The sequence below is a fragment of the Papio anubis genome, unplaced genomic scaffold (genome assembly GCF_008728515.1).
Source record: "Papio anubis isolate 15944 unplaced genomic scaffold, Panubis1.0 scaffold1306, whole genome shotgun sequence".
In the NCBI taxonomy this organism is placed as follows: Eukaryota; Metazoa; Chordata; class Mammalia; order Primates; family Cercopithecidae; genus Papio; species Papio anubis.
In genome coordinates, this window is record NW_022161255.1 from 1 (window position 1) to 17,560 (window position 17,560).

A 17,560-nucleotide genomic window follows, 5' to 3' on the forward strand; every position below is an offset into this window, starting at 1 on the left:
CCTTTTTCACCATAGGCCTCCATGGGCTTCCAAATATCACTTTGCCAATTCCACAAGAACTGTCTTAGCAATAGGCTTCTGGAGGGGAAAGCTGTAACTTTGTGAGATGACTTCACAGAACACAAAGAAGTTCCTCAGAAAGCTTCTTTCACTTTGTTATCAGAGGATATTTCCTTTGGCCCTATAGACTTCAAATGGATCCGAAATATCTGTTCTCAGATTCCACAGAAATAAGGCTAGCAAAGAGATCCACGAAATAGAGATGTAACTCTGTGAGTGGAAGTCACACATCACAGAGCAGTTTCTCAGAAAGCTTCTTTCCAGATTTCATCTGAGGATATTTCCTTTTTCACCATAGCCCTCTATGGGCTACGAAATATCACTTTGCCAATTCCACAAGAACTTTCTTAGCGAAAGGCTTCTTGAGGGGAAAGCTGTATCTCTGTGATATGATTTCACAGAACACAAACAACTTTCTCAGAAATCTTCTTTCTCTTTTTATCGGAGGATATTTCCTTTGGCCCCATAGTCTTCAAAGGGATCCGAAATATCTGTTCTCAGATTCCACAGAAATAAGGCTGGCAAAGAGATCCACGAAATAGGGATGTAACTCGGTGAGTGGAAGTCAAACATCACAAAGCAGTTCCTCAGAAAGCTTCTTTTCCGTTTTTCTCTGAGGATATTTTCTTTTTAACCATACCCTTCTATGGTCTTCCAAATATCACTTTGCGAATTCCACAAGAAGAGGCTTAGCGAGCGGCTTCTTGAGGGGAAAGCTGTAACTCTGTGAGATGAATTAACAGAACACTAAGCAGTTTCTCAGAAAGCTTCTTTTCAGATTTCATCTGAGGATATTTCCTTTTTCACCATAGTCCTCTAAGGGCTTCCAAATATCGCTTTGCAAATTCCACAAGAACTGTATTACTGAAAGGCTTCTTGAGGGGAAAGCTGTAACTCTGTGAGATGATTTCAGAGAACACAAAGAAGTTTCTCACAAAGCTTCTTTCTCTTTCTTATCGGAGGATAATTCCTTTGGCCCTATAGTCTTCAAACGCATCCGAAATATCTGTTCTCAGATTCCACAGAAATAAGGCTAGCATAGAGATCCACGAAATACAGATGTAACTCTATGAGTGGAAGTCTCACATCACAAAGCAGTTTCTCAGAAAGCTTCTTTCGAGTTTTCATCTGAGGATATTTTCTTTTTCACCATAGCATTCAAAGGGGTTCCAAATATCACTTTGGAAACTCCACAAGAACTGTCTTAGGGAAAGGTTTCCTGAAGGGAAAGCTCTAACTCTGTGAGATGATTTTACAGAACACAAAGAAGTTTCTCAGAAAGCTTCTTTCTCTTTGTTATCGGAGGATATTTCCTTTGGCCCTATAGTCTTCAAAGGGATCTGAAATGTCTGTTCTCAGATTCCACAGAAATAAGACTAGCAAATAGATTCAAGAAATACAGATGTAACTCGGTGAGTGGAAGTCACACATCACAAAGCAGTTACCCAGAAAGCTTCTTTCCAGTTTTTCTCTCAGGATATTTTCTTTTTCACCTTAGCCCTCTATGGGCTTTCAAATATCTCTTTGCGAATTCCAAAAGAACAGGCTTAGTGAGCGGCTTCTTGAGGGGAAAGCTGTAACTCTGTGAGATGAATCAACAGAACACTAAGCAGTTTCTCAGAAAGCTTCTTTCGAGTTTTCATCTGAGGATATTTCCTTTTTCACCATAGCCCTCTAGGGGCTCCAAATATCACTTTGCATATTCCACAAGAACTGTCTTAGCTAAAGGCTTCTTGAAGGTAAAGCTGTAACTCTGTGAGATTATTTCACAGAACACAAAGAAGTTTCTCAGAAAGGTTCTCTCTCTTTGTTGTCGGAGGATATTTGCTTTGGCCCTATAGTCTTCAAAGGGATCCGAAATATCTGTTCTCAGATTCCACAGATTTAATTCTAGCAAAGTGATCCATGAATATACATAGATATAACCTGTGGAGTAAAACTACATCGTGCAAAGTAGTCAATTAAGTTTCCTTTCCAGTTTTCCTTGAGATATTTTCTTTTCACCAGCAGCCCTCATGGGCTTCCAACATCACTTTACAAATTCCATAAGAATGTATTTAGCGAGTTGACTTCTTGAGGGCAAAAGTTGCAACTTGTTGGATGAATTTAATAGAACACTCAAGCAGTTTCTCAGAGCTTTCCAGATTTCATCTGAGGATACTTCCATTTTCTACCATATAATTTTATGGGCTTCCAAATATCATAATACTTTGCAAATTCCAGGTAAGAACTGTCTTAGCGAAAGTCTTCATAGGGGAAAGCTGTAACTCTGTGAGATGATTTCACAGAACACAAAAGCAGTTTCTGCTAAAGCTTCTTTCTTGTTATTGAGGATATTCCTTTGGGCTCCATAGCTCTAAAGGGATCCAGCATCTGTTCTCCTCCTGATTCCCAGAAAAATGGCTAGGCAAAAAGAGATCTACGAAATACAGAGAGATGTAACTCGGTGGAGGAAGTCACACACTAAAAGCAGTTCTGAGAAAGCTTTTCCTTCCTCTCCTTCAGTTTTTCCTGTGAGATTATTTTTCACTACAGCCCTCTTCTAGGGCATCCAAATATCACTTTACACTCTTACAAGAACAGGCTTAGCAAGCGGCTTCCTGCAGGGGAAAGCTGCAACTCTGTGAGATGAATGAACAGAACACTACAGTCTCTCAGGAAAGCTTTTCTTGAAGTTTTCATCCGAGGATATTTTTCACTATAGCCTCTCATGGGCTCCCAAATATCACTTTGCAAATTCCATAAGAACTGTCTTAGCGAAAGGCTCTTGAGGGAGCTGTAACCCTGAGAGATGATTCTTTACAGGAAATGGAGCAGAGAAGTTCTCAGAAAGCCTTTCTCTCTTCTTTGTTATCGAGGATATTTCCCTCAGTCTTTGGTAGTCTCAAAGGGATCCAAATATGTTCCTGTGATCCCCAGAAATACTGATAGCAAAGAGATCCACGAAATACAGATGTGGACCCTTATGAGGAAGTCAGCCAACACAAAAACAGTTCCTCTCCTCCCAAAGCTTTCTTTTCCAGTTTTCTCTGAGGATATTTTCTTTTCACCATATCCTCTCATGGCTTCCAAATATCACTTTGCTTTTAATCACAAGAACAGGCTTGAAGGAGCTGGCTTCTCTCAGAGGGGAATGCTGCAACCTGTGAGATGAGTTAATGGAACAATAAGGTATCTCTCAGAAAGTTTCTTTTCGAGTTTTCATCTGAGGATTTTTCGCCATATATTCTCTATGGGCTTCCAAATATCACTTTCAAAATTCCATAACAACTGTCTTTGTTAAAGGCTTTGAGGAAAAAGCCAGGTTCCTGTGAGTTGATTTTACATAGAAATACAAAGAAGTTTCTTAGAGTTTCTTTCTCTTGTTATTTGAGGATATTTCCTTGGCCGTGATAGTTCTGTAAGGATCCAATTATCTGGCTCAGATTCTACAGAAATAAGGCTAGCAAAGAGATCCATAATAAAATACAGATGTAACTCCGTGAGTGGAAATCACATCGCAAAGCAGTTTATCAGAGTTTCTTTCTCCAATTTTTCTTAGAGATATTTTCTTTTCATCAGAGCCCCTCTCTTCTATGGCCTCCCCCTAAATATCACTTTATAATTCCACAAGAACAGGCTATGAGCGTATTTCTTGAGGAAGCCAAAATTTGTGAGATGAATTCACAGAATATTAAGCAGTTTCAGAAATTTCTTTCCAGATTTCATATGAGGATATTTCCTTTTCCATCATAGCCCTCTACGGGCTTGCAAATATCACTTTGCAAATTCCACAAGAACTGTCTTAGAGAAAGTCTTCTGGAGGGGAAAGCTGTAACTCTGTGAGATGATTTCACAGAACACAAAGAAGTTTCTCAGAAAGCTTATTTCTCTTTGTTATCTTAGGATATTTCCTTTGGCCCTATAGTCTTCAAAGGGATCTGAAATATCTTTTCTCAGATTCCACAGAAATAACGCTAGCAAAGTGATCCACGAAATACAGATATAACTCTGGGAGTGGAAGTCGCACAGAACAAAGCAGTTTCACAGATAGCTTCTTTCCACTTTTTCTCTGAGGATATTTTCTTTTTCGCCATAGTCCTCTACGGGCTTCCAAATATTACTTTGCGAATTCCACAAGAAGAGGCTTAGCGAGCTGCTTCTTGAGGCGAAAGCTGTAACTCTGTGAGATGAATTATTAGAACACTAAGCAGTTTCACAGAAAGCTTCTTTCGAGTTTTCATCTGAGGATATTTCCTTTTTCACCATAGCCCTCTACGGGCTTGCAAATATCACTTTGCAAATTCCACAAGAAGAGGCATAGCGAATGGCTTCTTGAGGGGAAAGCGGTAACTCTTAGAGATGATTTCACACAACACTAAGGAGTTTCTCAGAAAGCTTCTTACTCTTTGTTATCGGAGGGTATTTCCTTTCGCCCTATAGTCTTCAAAGAGATCCGAAATATCCTTTCTGAGATTCCACAGAAATAAGGCTAGGAAACAGATCCACGAAATACAGTTGTAAGTCTGTGAATGGAAGTCACACATCACAAGGCAGTTTCTCAGAAAGGTTCTCTCCAGTTTTTCTCTGAGGACATTGTCTTTTTCAACATACCCCTCTATGTGTTTCAAATTTCATCTTTGTATGAATTCCACAAGAACAGGCTTAGCTAACGGCTTCTTGAGGGAAAGTCGTAACTCCTGTGATTAATTCACATATAACACTAATCACTTTCTCAGAAAGCTTTTCCAGTTTTCATCTGGCGATATTTTTCACTATAGCCCTCCTTGGGCTTCCAGATAGTACTTGTAAATCGACAAGAATAGATTTAAAGGAAAGGCTCTGAGGAAAGCTGTAACTCTGTGATGCGGATTTCACAGAATACAAAGAAGATTCTGAAAGTTTATTTCTCTTTTGTTATCGGAGGATATTTCTCATGTGCCCTTGTAGTCTTCTGTGTGGGATTCTAAACATCCGTTCTCAGACTCTACAGAAATAAGGCTAGCAACAGATCTACGAAATACAGCTGAAACTCTGAGAGCGGAAGTCACATATCACAAAGCAGTTTCTCAGAAATCTTCTTTCCAGTTTTCATCTGAGGATAATTCTTTTTCACTATAGCCATCTATGGGCTTTCTAAATATCATTTTGCAAATTTACAAGAACAGGTTTAGCAACGGGGTTTCTGAGGGAAAAGTTGCACTATGTGTGATGATTTCTACAGAATACTGGGCAAAGTTTCTTATAAAGCTTCTTTTCCAGTTTTCATCTGAGGATACTTCCTTTTTCACTTACTGACTTCATGGCTTCCAAATATGATTTTGCAAATCGTAATAAGAAACAGTTTTAGCGAAAGGCTTCTTGAGGGAAGCCTGCAACTCTGTGAGTTGAATTGCTAGAACACAAAAGTAGTTTCAGAGCTTTTTCTTTTTATGAGGATATTTCCTTTTCTTGGCCTCTTATAATCTTAAAAGGGATCCGAAATATCCATTTCAGATTACACAGAAATAAGGCTAGCAACAGATCCACGAAATACAGCTAAATTCCGTGAGTGGAAGTCACACATATCACAGCAGTGCTCTAAGAAAATCTTCTTTCCAGTTTTCTGATTATATTTTCTTTTCTACCATAGCCCTAAGGACTTATATAAATATCACTTGGTACCATAATTCAGAAATATAGCATATTTCTTTATGTGAATCTATTTTGAGGGAAAGTTCTAACTGTGAGATGAATTAAATAGAACGCTAAGCAGTCTCTCAGAAAGTTTTCTCTGTGGGGTTTCATCTGAGGATAGCTTTTCCTTTTAATATAGCCTCCCCCATGGACTTCCAAATATTACTTTGTAAATTCCATGTTAGTAGTCTTAGCTAAAGGCTGCTTGAGGGAAAGCTGCAGAATTTTGAGATGAATTAATAGAACTCTAAGCAGTTTCAGAAACCTTCCAGTAGTTCATTTTAGGATATTCCTTTTCAACACAGAATCTCCATGGTCTTAGGAAATATCACTTTTTACAAATACTTTTGGCTAAACTACAGTCTTGAAGCAGGGCTTCTTGAGGAGAGCTGTAACTCTGTGAGAGATGATTTTCACAGAACATTAAAGAGTTTTTCCGTGCTTCTTTCTTCTTGTTATCGGAGGATATTTCCTTTGGCCCTATAGTCTTCAAAGGGATGCAAAATATCCGTTCTCAGATTCCACAGAAATAAGGCTAGCAAACAGATCCATGAAATACAGCTGTAACTCTGTGAGTGGAAGACACACATCACAAAGCAGTTTCTAAGAACGCTTCTTTCCAGTTTTTCTCTGAGAATATTTTCTTTTTCACCATAGCCCTCTATGGGCATCAAAATATCACTTTGCAAATTCCACAAGAACAGGCTTAGCGAACGGCTTCTTGAGGGGAAAGCTGTAACTCTATGAGATGAATTAACAAAACACTAAACAGTTTCTCCGAAAGTTTTTTTCCAGTTTTCAGCTGATGATATTTCCTTTTTCACCGTAGCCTTCCATGGGCTTTCAAATATCAGTTTGAAAATTCCACAAGAACAGTATTAACGAAAGGCTTCTTGAGAGGAAAGCTGTAACTCTGTGAGATGATTTCACAGAACACAAGGAGTTTCTCAGAAAGCTTTTTTCTCTTTGTTATCGGAGGATATTCCCTTTGGCCCTATAGTCTTCACAGGGATCCGAAATATCCGTTCTCAGATTCCAGGGAAATAAAGCTAGCAAACAGATCCATGAAATACAGCTGTAACTCTGTGAGTGGAAGTCACACATCACAAAGCAGTTTCTCAGAAAGCTTCTTTCCAGTTTTTCTCTGAATATATTTTCTTTTTTAACATAGCCCTCTATGGGCTTGCAAATATCACTTTGCAAATTCCACAAGAACAGTCTTAGCGAAAGGCTTCTTGAGGGTAAAGCTATAGCTCTGTGAGATGATTTCACAGAACACAAAGGAGATTCTCAGAAAGCTTGTTTCTCTTTGTTATGCGAGGATATTTCCTTTGGCCTTGTAGTCTACAAAGGGATTCGAAATATCCGTTGTCAGATTCCACAGAAATAAGACTAGCAAACACATCCACGACATACAGCTGTAACTCTGTGAGTGGAAGTCACACATCACGAAGAAGTTTCTCAGAAAGGTTCTCTCCAGTTTTTGTCTGAGGACATTGTCTTTTTCAACATAGCCCTCTATGGGCTTCCAAATATCACTTTGTAAATTCCACAAGAACAAGCTCAGCGAACGGCTTATTGAGGGGACGGCTGTAACACTGTGAGATGAATTCACAGAACACTAAGCAGTTTCTCAGAAAGCTTCTTTCCAGTTTTCATCTGAGGATATTTCCTTTCTCACCATAGTCCTTTTGGGCTTCCAAATATAACTTTCCAAATTCAACAACAACAGTATTTGCGAAAGGCTTCTTGAGGAGAAAGCTGTAACCCTGTGAGATGATTTCACAGAACACAAAGAAGTTTCTCAGAAAGCTTCTTTCTCTTTGTTATGGGAGGATATTTCCTTTCTCCCTATAGTTTTCAAAGGGATCCGAAATGTCCGTTCTCAGATTCCACTACAATAAGGCTAGCAAACAGATACACGAAATACAGCTGTAAATCTGTGAGTGGAAGTCACACATCACAAAGCAGTTTCTCAGAAAATTTCTTTCCAGTTTTTCTCTGAGGATATGTTCTTTTTCACCACAGCCCTCTAAGGGCTTCCAAATATCACTGTGCAAATTACACCAGAAAAGGCTTTGCGAACGGCTTCTTGAGGGGAAAGCTCTAACTCTCTGAGATGAATTAACAGAACACTAAGCAGATTCTCAGAAAGCTTCTTTCCAGTTTTCATCTGAGGATATTTCCTTTTACCCCAGCCCTCCATGTGGCTTCCAAATATCACTTTTGCAAATTCCACTGAACAGTCTTATGAAAGGCTTTGAGAGGAAAGCTATAACCTGTAAGATGATTTCCCCACTGAACACAAAGGGAGTTCTTCAGAAAGCTTCTTTCTGTTTTATATTGGAGGTTATTTCCTTTGGCCCTATAATCTTCAAAGGGACTGAAATATCCGTTCTCAGATTCCACAGAAATAAGCATAGTAAACAGATCCACGAAATACTGCTGTAAGTCTGTGAGTGGAAGCTCACACCCGACAAAGCAGTTTTTCAGAAAAGCTTCTTTTTCACTTTTTCTCTGAGGATAATTTCTTTTTCACCATAGACCCTATATTTCCAAATATCAATTTAAGAATTCCACAATAACAGGCTTATTGAACGGCTTCTGAGGAGAAAGCTGTAACTCTGTGACATGAATTAACAGAACACTAAGCAGTTTCTCAGAAAGCTTCTTTTCCAGTTGTCACCTGATGATATTTCCTTTTCACCCATAGCCCTCCATGGGTTTCCAAATAACACTTTGCAAATTCGACAGGAGTACCATATGCCTTTGAGGAAAGCAGTAACTCTGTCAGATGATTTCACAGAACACAAAGGAGCTTCTCAGAAAGCTGCTTTCTTTTGTTATCGAGGATATTTCCTTTGGCCCCATAATGTTCAAAGGGATCCAAAATATCCGTTCTCAGATTCCACACAGAAATAAGGCTAGCAAACAGATCCACGAAATACAGTTGTAACTCTGTGAGTGAAAGTCACACATCACTAAACAGTTTCCTCAGGAAAGCTTCTTTCCAGGTTTTGGTGTGAGGATGCTTTTCACCATAGCCCTCTACGTACCTAAATATCACTTTGCAAATTCCACAAGAACAGGCTTAGCTAACGGTTTCTTCAGGGCAAAGCTGTAACTCAGATGAATTAACAGAATACTAGCAGTTTCTCAGAAAGCTTCTTTTACAGTTTTTCATCTGAGAATATTTCCTTTTTCACCATAGTCCCCTCCATGGGCTTCCAAATATAACTTTCCAAATTCAACAAGAACAGTCTTTAGCTTAAAGGCTTTTGAGGATAAAGCTGTAAACCCGTGAGATGATTTCACAGAACACAAAGGAGTTTCTCAAAAGTTTCTTTCTCCAGCTATGAGAGGATATTTCCTTTGTCCCTATAATGTTCAAAGGGATCCGAAATATTCACTCAGAATCCACAGAAAAAGGCTGGCAAACAGATCCACGAAATACAGCTGTAACTCTGTGAGTGGAAGTCACATATCACAAAGCAGTTTCCCAGAACTTCTGGGTCCAGTTTTTTCTCTGAGGATATTTTCTTTTTCCCCATAGCCCTCTTAAGGCTTCCAAATATCACTGTGCAACCAATCGAACAGGCTTTGGGAACTGCTTCTTGAGGGGATAGCTCTAACTCATGAGATGAATTAACAGAACACTATGGAGTTTGAGAAAGCTTCTTTCAGTTTTCATCTGAGGATGTTTCTTTTTCACCATAGCCCTCCATGGGCTTCTCTGGGACATTTTGCAAATTCCACAAGAACAGTCTTAGCGAAAGGCTTTTGAGGGGAAATCTATAACTCTGTGGAGATGATTTCACAAACACAAAAGGAGATTTCAGAAAGTTTCTTTTTCTTTGTTGTTTGAGGATATTTCCTTTGGCCCTATAGTCTTCAAAGGGATCCGATATATCTTTTCTCTCAGATTCCACAGAAATAAGGCTAGCAAACACATCCACGAAATATACCCCACTCTGTGAGTGGAAGCTCTCACACATCACAAGGTTTCTCAGAAAGCTTCTTTTTCCAGTTTTTCTGAGGATATTTTTTCTTTTTCACTCATAGCTCCTATGGACTTCAAAATATCATTTTGAAAAAATTCCACAAGAACAGGCTTAGTGAAATATTTGAGGAAAGCTGTAACTCTGTGAGATTAATTCACAGAACACTAAGCACTTTCTCAGAAAGCTTTTCCAAGCCATCTGAGGATATTTTTCACCATAGCCCTCGGCTTTCCAAATAGTACTTTGTAAATTCCACACACAAGAAGAGTCTTAGCTTAAAGGATTCTTTTGAGGGAAAGCTATAACCTGTGAGGTGATTGGTGAAAGCAAAGAAGACTTCGTGGTGTTTTCTTTGTTTCTCGGCTTCCTGAGGCCCCTATAGTCTTCAAAGAGATCCCAAATATCCGCTCTCTGTGATTCCACAGAAATAAGGCTAGCAAAGAAACTAATGAAATACAGATGTAACTCTGTGAGTGGAAGTCACACATCACAGAGCAGCTTCTCAGAAAGCTTCTTTCCAGACTTCATCTGAGGATTTTTCCTATTTCGCCATACCCCTCTATGGGATTCCAAATATCACTTTGCAAATTCCACAAAAACAGGTTTAAAGGTGAATGGCTTGGAGGAAAGCTGTAACTATGTGAGATGATTTCACAGAACACTAAGGAGATTCTCAGAAAGCTTCTTTCTCTTTGTTATCGGATGATATTTTCTTTGGCCCTATAGTCTTAAAAGGGATCCGATATATCCTCTCTCAGATTCCACAGAAATAAGGCTGGAAAACAGATCCACGAAACACAGCTCTCACTCTGTGAGTGGAAGTCACACACCACAAGGCAATTTCTCAGAAAGCCTCTCTTTCCAGTTTTATTCGAGGATATTTCTTTTCACCATAGCCCCCCATGGGCCTCCCAAATATCACCTTGCAAATTCCACAAGAACAGGCTTTAATGAACCGCTTCTGAGGGGGAAAGCTGCAACTCTGTAGATGAATTAACAGAACACTAAGCAGCTTCAGAGCTTCTTTCCAGTTTTCATCTGAGGATATTTCCTTTTTCACCATAGCCCCAGAAGGGCTTCCAAACATCACTTTGCAAATTCCACTAGAACAGTCTTATTTAAGGCTTGAGGGGAAAGCTGTATCTCTGTTAGATGATTTCACAGAACAGAACGGAGTTTCTCAGAAAGATTCTTTCGCTTTATTATGGGAGGATATTTCCTTTGGCCCTATAGTATTCAAAAGGATAGGAAATATCCATTCTCAGATTCCAGAGAAATGAGGCTTGCAAACACATCTACGAAATACAGCTGTAACTCTGTGAGTGGAAACCACATCACAAAGCAGTTTCTCAGAAAGATTCTTTCCAGTTTTTCTCTGAGGATATTTTCTTTTGCACCATAGCCATCTACGGACTTGCAAATATCACTTTCCAGTTCCACAAGAACAATCTTAGCTAAAGGCTTCTTGAGGGGAAAGCTGTTATTCTGTGAGTTGAATTCACATAACACAAAGTAGTCTCTCAGAAAGCTTCTTTCTCTTTCTATGGGGGATATTTCCTTTGGCCCTATAATCTTCAAAGGGATCCGATATATCCGTTCTCAGATTCCACAGAAATGAGGCTAGCAAACAGCTCCACGAAATAAAGCAACTTCCAGAGTGGAACTCACACCCTCACATAGCGGTTTCTCAGAAAACTTCTTTCCAGTTTTTCTCTGAGGATATTTTCTTTTTCACCCTAGACCTCTATGGGCTTCCAAATATCACTTTGCATATTACACAAGAACAGGCTTAGCGAACGGCTTCTTGAGGGGAAAGCTGTAACTCTATGAGATGAATTAACAGAACACTAAGCAGTGTCTCAGAAAGCTTCTTTCCAGTTTTCATCTCAGGATAATTCCTTTTCACCTAGCCTCCATGGCTTCCAAATATCACTTTGCAAATTCCACAAGAACAGGCATAGCGAACGACTTCTTGAGAGGAAAGCTGTAACTCTTTGAGATGATTTCACAGAACACAAAGGAGTTTCTCAGAAAGTTTTACTTGTTATCGGAGGATATTTCTCAGCTCTATAGTCTTCAAAGAGATCCGAAATATCCTTTCTCAGATTCCACAGAAATAATGCTAGCAAACAGATCCACGAAATACATTTTTCACTATGTGAGTGGAAGTCACACATCACAAGGCAGTTTCTCAGAAAGCTTCTTTCCAGTTTTTTCCTGACTATATTTTTTCACTCATAGCCCTCTATGGGCTTCCAAATATCACTTTGCAAATGGCACAAGAACAATCCTAGCGAAAGCCTTCTTGAGGAGAAAGCTGTATCTCTGTGAGATGATTTCACTGAACACAAAGGAGTTTCTCAGAAAGCTTCTTTCTCTTTGTTATCGGAGGATATTTCCTTTGGTCCTATAGTCTTCAAAGAGATCCGAAATACACGTTCTCAGATTCCACAGAAATAAGGCTAGCAAACAGATCCACGAAATACAGCTCTAACTCTGTGAGTGGATGTCACACTTCACAAAGCAGTTTCTCAGAAAGCGTCTTTCCAGTTTTTCTCTGAGGATATTTTCTTTTTTACCATAGCCCTCTATGGGCTTACAAATATCACTGTACAAAATACACCAGAACAGGTTTGCGAAAGGCTTCTTGAGGGGAAAGCTCTAACTCTGTGAGATGAATTAACAGAACACTAAGCAGTCTCTCAGAAAGCTTCTTTCCAGTTTTCATCTGAGGATATTTTCTTTTTAACCATAGCCCTAAATGGGCTTCCAAATATTATTTTGCAATTTCCACAAGAACAGTCTTAGCGAAAGGCTTCTTGAGGGGAAAGCTGTAACTCTGTGAGATGATTTCACAGAACACAAAGGAGTTTCTCAGAAAGCTGCTTTCTCTTTGTTATCGGAGGATATTTCCTTTGGCCCTATAGTCTTCAAAGGGATCCAAAATATCCGTTCTCAGATTCCACAGAAATAAGGCTAGCAATCAGATCCACGAAATACAGCTGTAATTCTCTGAGTGTGAGTCACACATCACAAAGCAATTTCTCAGAAAGCTTCTTTCCAGGTTTTCTGTGAGGATGTTTTCTTTTTCACCATAGCCCTCTATGGGCTTCCAAATATCACTTTGCAAATTCCACAAGAACAGGCTTAGCTAACGGCTTCTTCAGAGGAAAGCTATAACTCTGTGAGATGAATTAACAGAACACTAAGCAGTTTCTCAGAAAGCTTCCTTCCAGTTTTCATCTGAGGATATTTCCTTTTTCACCATAGTCCTCCATGTGCTTCCAAATATAACTTTCCAAATTCAACAAGAACAGTCTTAGCGAAAGGCCTCTTGGGGATAAAGCTGTAACCCGGTGAGATGATTATACAGAACACAAAGGAATTTCTCAGAAAGCTTCTTTCTGCTTGTTATGGGAGGATATTTCCTTTGTCCCTGTAGTGTTCAAAGGGATCCGAAGTATCCGTACTCAGATTCCACAGAAATAAGGCTGGCAAACAGATCCACGAAATGCAGCTGTAACTCTGTGAGTAGAAGTCACATATCACAAAGCAGTTTCCCAGAAAACTTCTGTCCACTTTTACTCTGAGGATATTTTCTTTTTCACCAGAGCCCTCTAAGGGCTTCCAAATATCACTGTGCAAATGACACCAGAACAGGCTTTGGGAAAGGCTTCTTGAAGGGATAGCTGTAACTCTGTGAGATGGAATAAGAGAACACTAAGGAGTTTCTCAGAAAGCTTCTTTCCAGTTTTCATCTGAGGATATTTCCTTTTTCACCATAGCCCTCCATGGGCTTCCAAATATTACTTTGCAAATTCCACAAGAAGAGTCTTAGCGAAAGGCTTTTTGAGGGGAAAGCTATAACTCTGTGAGATGATTTGGCACAAAACACAAAGGAGATTCTCGAAAGCTTCTTTTTCTTTGTTATCGAGGATATTTCCTTTGGTCTCTATAGTCTTCAAAGGGATCCGTATATCTTTCTTTTGTGATTCCACAGAAATACGGCTAGCAAACATATCCACGAAATACAGCTGTAACTCTGTGAGTAGCGTCACACATCACAAAGCAGTTTCTCAGAAAGCTTCTTTCCAGTTTTTCTCTGAGGATATTTTTTCACCATAGCCCCTATGCGCTTCGAATATCATCACTTTGCAAATCTTTACAAGAACAGGCTTAGCGAACGGCTTCTTGAAAGGAAAGCTGTAACTCTCTGAGATGAACTAACAGAATATTAAGCAGTATCTCAGAAAGCTTCGTTCCAGTTTTCATCTGAGGATAATTCCTTTTACACCATAGCCCTCCATGGGCTTCGAAATATCACTTTGCGAATCCCACAAGAACAGTCTTAAGGAAAGGCTTCTTGAGGGAAAGCTGTAACTCTGTGAGACGAATTAACAGAACACTAAGCAGTTTCTCAGAACCCTTCTTTCCAGTTTTCATCTGAGGATATATCCTTTTTCACCATAGTCCTCTATCTGCTTCCAAATATCACTCTGCAAATTCCACAAGAAGAGTCTAAGCGAAAGGTTAATTGAGGGTAAACCTACAACTCTATGAATTGAGTTCGCAGAACACAAACGAGTTTCTCAGAAAGCTTCTTTCCAGTTTTTCTCTAATGATATTTTGTTTGTCACCATAGGCCTCTATGGGTTTCCAAATATCACTTTGCAAATTCCACAAGAACAGGCTTAGGGAACGGCTTCTTCAGGAGAAGCTGAAACTCTGTGAGATGAATTAACAGAACACTAAGCAGTATCTCAGAAAGATTCTTTCCAGTTTTCATCTGAGGATATTTCCTTTTTCACCATAGCCCTCCATGGGCTTCAAATATCACTTTGAAAATTCCACAAGAACAGTCTTAGATAAAGGCTTCTGAGGGGAATGCTGTAACTCTGTGAGATGATTTCACAGAACACAAAGAAGTTTCTCAGAAAGCTTCTTTCTCTTTGTTATCGGAGAATATTTCCTTAGGCCCTATAGTCGTCAAAGGGATCCGAAATATCCGTTCTCAGATTCCACAGAAATCAGGCTAGCAAACAAATACACGAAATACAGCTGTAACTTTCTGAGTGGAAGTCACACATCACAAAACAGTTTCTCAGAAAGCTTCTTTCCAGTTTTTCTCTGAGGATATTTTGTGTTTCAACACAGCCCTCTATGGGCTTCGAAATATCACTTTGCAAATTCCACAAGAACAGGCTGGGCGAACGGCTTCTTGAGGGGAAGCTGATACTCTGTGAGAAGAATTAACAGAACACTAAGCAGTTTCTCAGAAAGCTTCTTTCCAGTTTTCATCTGAGGATATTTCCTTTTTCACCATAGACCTCCATGGGCTTCCAAATATCACTTTGCAAATTCCAAAAGAACAGGCATAGCGAACGGCTTCTTGAGGGGAAAGCTGTAACTCTGTGAGATGACTTCACAGAACACTAAGGAGTTTCTCAGAAAGCTTCTTACTCTTTGTTATCGGAGGATATTTCCTTTGGCCCTATAATCTTCAAAGAGATCCGAAATATCCTTTCTCAGTTTCCACAGAAATAAGGCTAGGAAAGAGACAATGAAATACAGCTTTCACTCTCTGAGTGGAAGTCACACATAACAAAGCGGTTTCTCAGAAAGCTTCTTTCTAGTTTTTCTCTGAGTATATTTTCTTTTTCACCATAACCCTCTATGGGCTTCCAAATATCCTTTTGCAAATTTCACAAGAACAGGCTTAGCGAATGGCATCTTGAGGGGAAAGCTGTAACTCTGTGAGATGAATTAACAGAACACTAAGCTGTTTCTCAGAAAGCATCTTTCAGTTTTCATCTGAGGATATTTCCTTTTTCACCATAGCCCTCCATGGGCTTCCAAATATCACTTTGCAAATTCCACAGAAACAGGTTTAGCGAACGGCTTCTTGAGGGGAAAGCTGTAACTCTGTGGGATGATTTCACAGAACACTAAGGAGATTCTCAGAAAACTTCTTTCTCTTTTTTATCGGATGATATTTTCTTTGCCCCTCTAGTCTTAAAGGTGATCCGATATATCCTTTCTTAGATTCCACAGAAATAAGGCTAGCAAACAGATCCACGAAATACAGCTGTAACTCTGTGAGTGGAAGTCACACATCACAAAGCACTTTCGCAGAAAGCTTCTTTCCAGTTTTTCTCTGAGGATATTTTCTTTTTCACCATAGCCCTCTATGAGCTTCCAAATATCAGTTTGCAAATTCCACAAGAACAGGCTTAGCGAAAGGTTTCTTCAGGGCAAAGCTGTAACTCTGTGAGATGAATTAACAGAACACTACGCAGTTTCTCAGAAACATTAATTCCAGTTTTTATCTGAGGATATTTCCTTTTTCACCATAGCCCTCCATGGGCCTAGAAATAGCACTTTACAAATTCCACAAGCACAGTCTTACAGAAAGGCTTCTTGAAGGGAAACCTGTAACTCTGTGAGATGATTTCACAGAACACAAAAGAGTTTCTCAGAAAGCTTCTTTCTCTTTGGTATCGGAGGATATTTCCTTTGGCTCTATAGTCTTCAAAGGGATCCGAAATATCCGTTCTCAGATTCCGCAGAAATAAGGCGAGCAAACAGATCCACGAAATACAGCTTTAACTCGGTGATTAGAAGTCACACATCACTAAGCAGTTTCTCAGAAACCTTCTTTCCAGTTTTTCTCTGAGGATATTTTCTTTTTCACCATAGCCCTCTATGGGCTTCCAAATAACACCTTGCAAATTGCACAAGAACAGGCTTAGCGAACGGCTTCTTGAAAGGAAAGCTGTAACTCTTTGAGATGAATTAACAGAACACTAAGCAGTATCTCAGAAAGCTTCTTTCCAGTTTTCATCTGAGGATATTTCCTTTTTCACCATAGCCCTCCTTGGGCTTAGAAATTCGACTTTACAAATTCCACAAGCAGAGTCTTAGCGAAAGGCTTCTTGAGGGGAAAGCTGTAACTCTGAGAGATGATTTCACAGAACACAAAAGAGTTTCTCAAAAAGCTTTCTTGGCCCTATATTCTTCAAAGAGATCCGAAATATCAGTTATCAGATTCCACAGAAATAAGGCTAGCAATCAGATCCACGAAATACAGCTGTAACTCCGTGAGTGGAAGTCACACATCACAAAGCAGTTTCTCAGAAAGCTTCTTTCCAGTTTTTCTCTGAGGATATTTTCTTTGTCACCATAGCCCACTATGGGTTTCCAAATATCACTTTGCAAATTCCACAAGAACAGGCTTAGCGAACGGCTACTTGAGGGGAAAGCTGTAACTCTGTGAGGTGAATTAACAGAACACTAAGCAGATTCTCAGAAAACTTCTTTCCACTTGTCATCTGTGGATATTTCCTTTTTCAACATACTCCTCAGTGGGCTTCCATATATAACTTTACAAATTCCACAAGAACAGTCTTAGCGAAAGGCTTCTTGGGAGGAAAGATGTAACTCTGTGAGATGACTTCAGAAACACAAAGGAGTTTCTCAGAAAGCTTCTTTCTCTTTGTTATCGGAGGATATTTCCTTTGGCCCTATAGTCTTCAAAGAGATCCGAAATATCCGTTCTTAGATTCCACAGAAATAAGGCTAGCAAACAGATCCACGAAATACAGCTGTAACTCTGTGAGTGGAAGTGACACATCACAAAGCAGTTTCTCAGAAAACTTCTTTCCAGTTTTTCTCTGAGAATATTTTCTTTATCACCATAAACCTCTATGGGCTTCCAAATATCACTTAGCAAATTCCACAAGAACAGGCTTAGCGAACGGCTTATTGAGGGGAAAGCTGTAACTCTGTGAGATGAACTAAGAGAACACTAAGCAGTTTCTAAGAAAGCTTCTTTCCAGTTTTATTCT

At 39.5% G+C, this 17,560-nt stretch overlaps 1 pseudogene; it reads right to left on the minus strand.

The window, feature by feature from the left end:
* Positions 1-853: 853 nt before the first annotated feature.
* Positions 854-15,166, minus strand: LOC116272582 (annotated as a pseudogene).
* Positions 15,167-17,560: the final 2,394 nt, after the last annotated feature.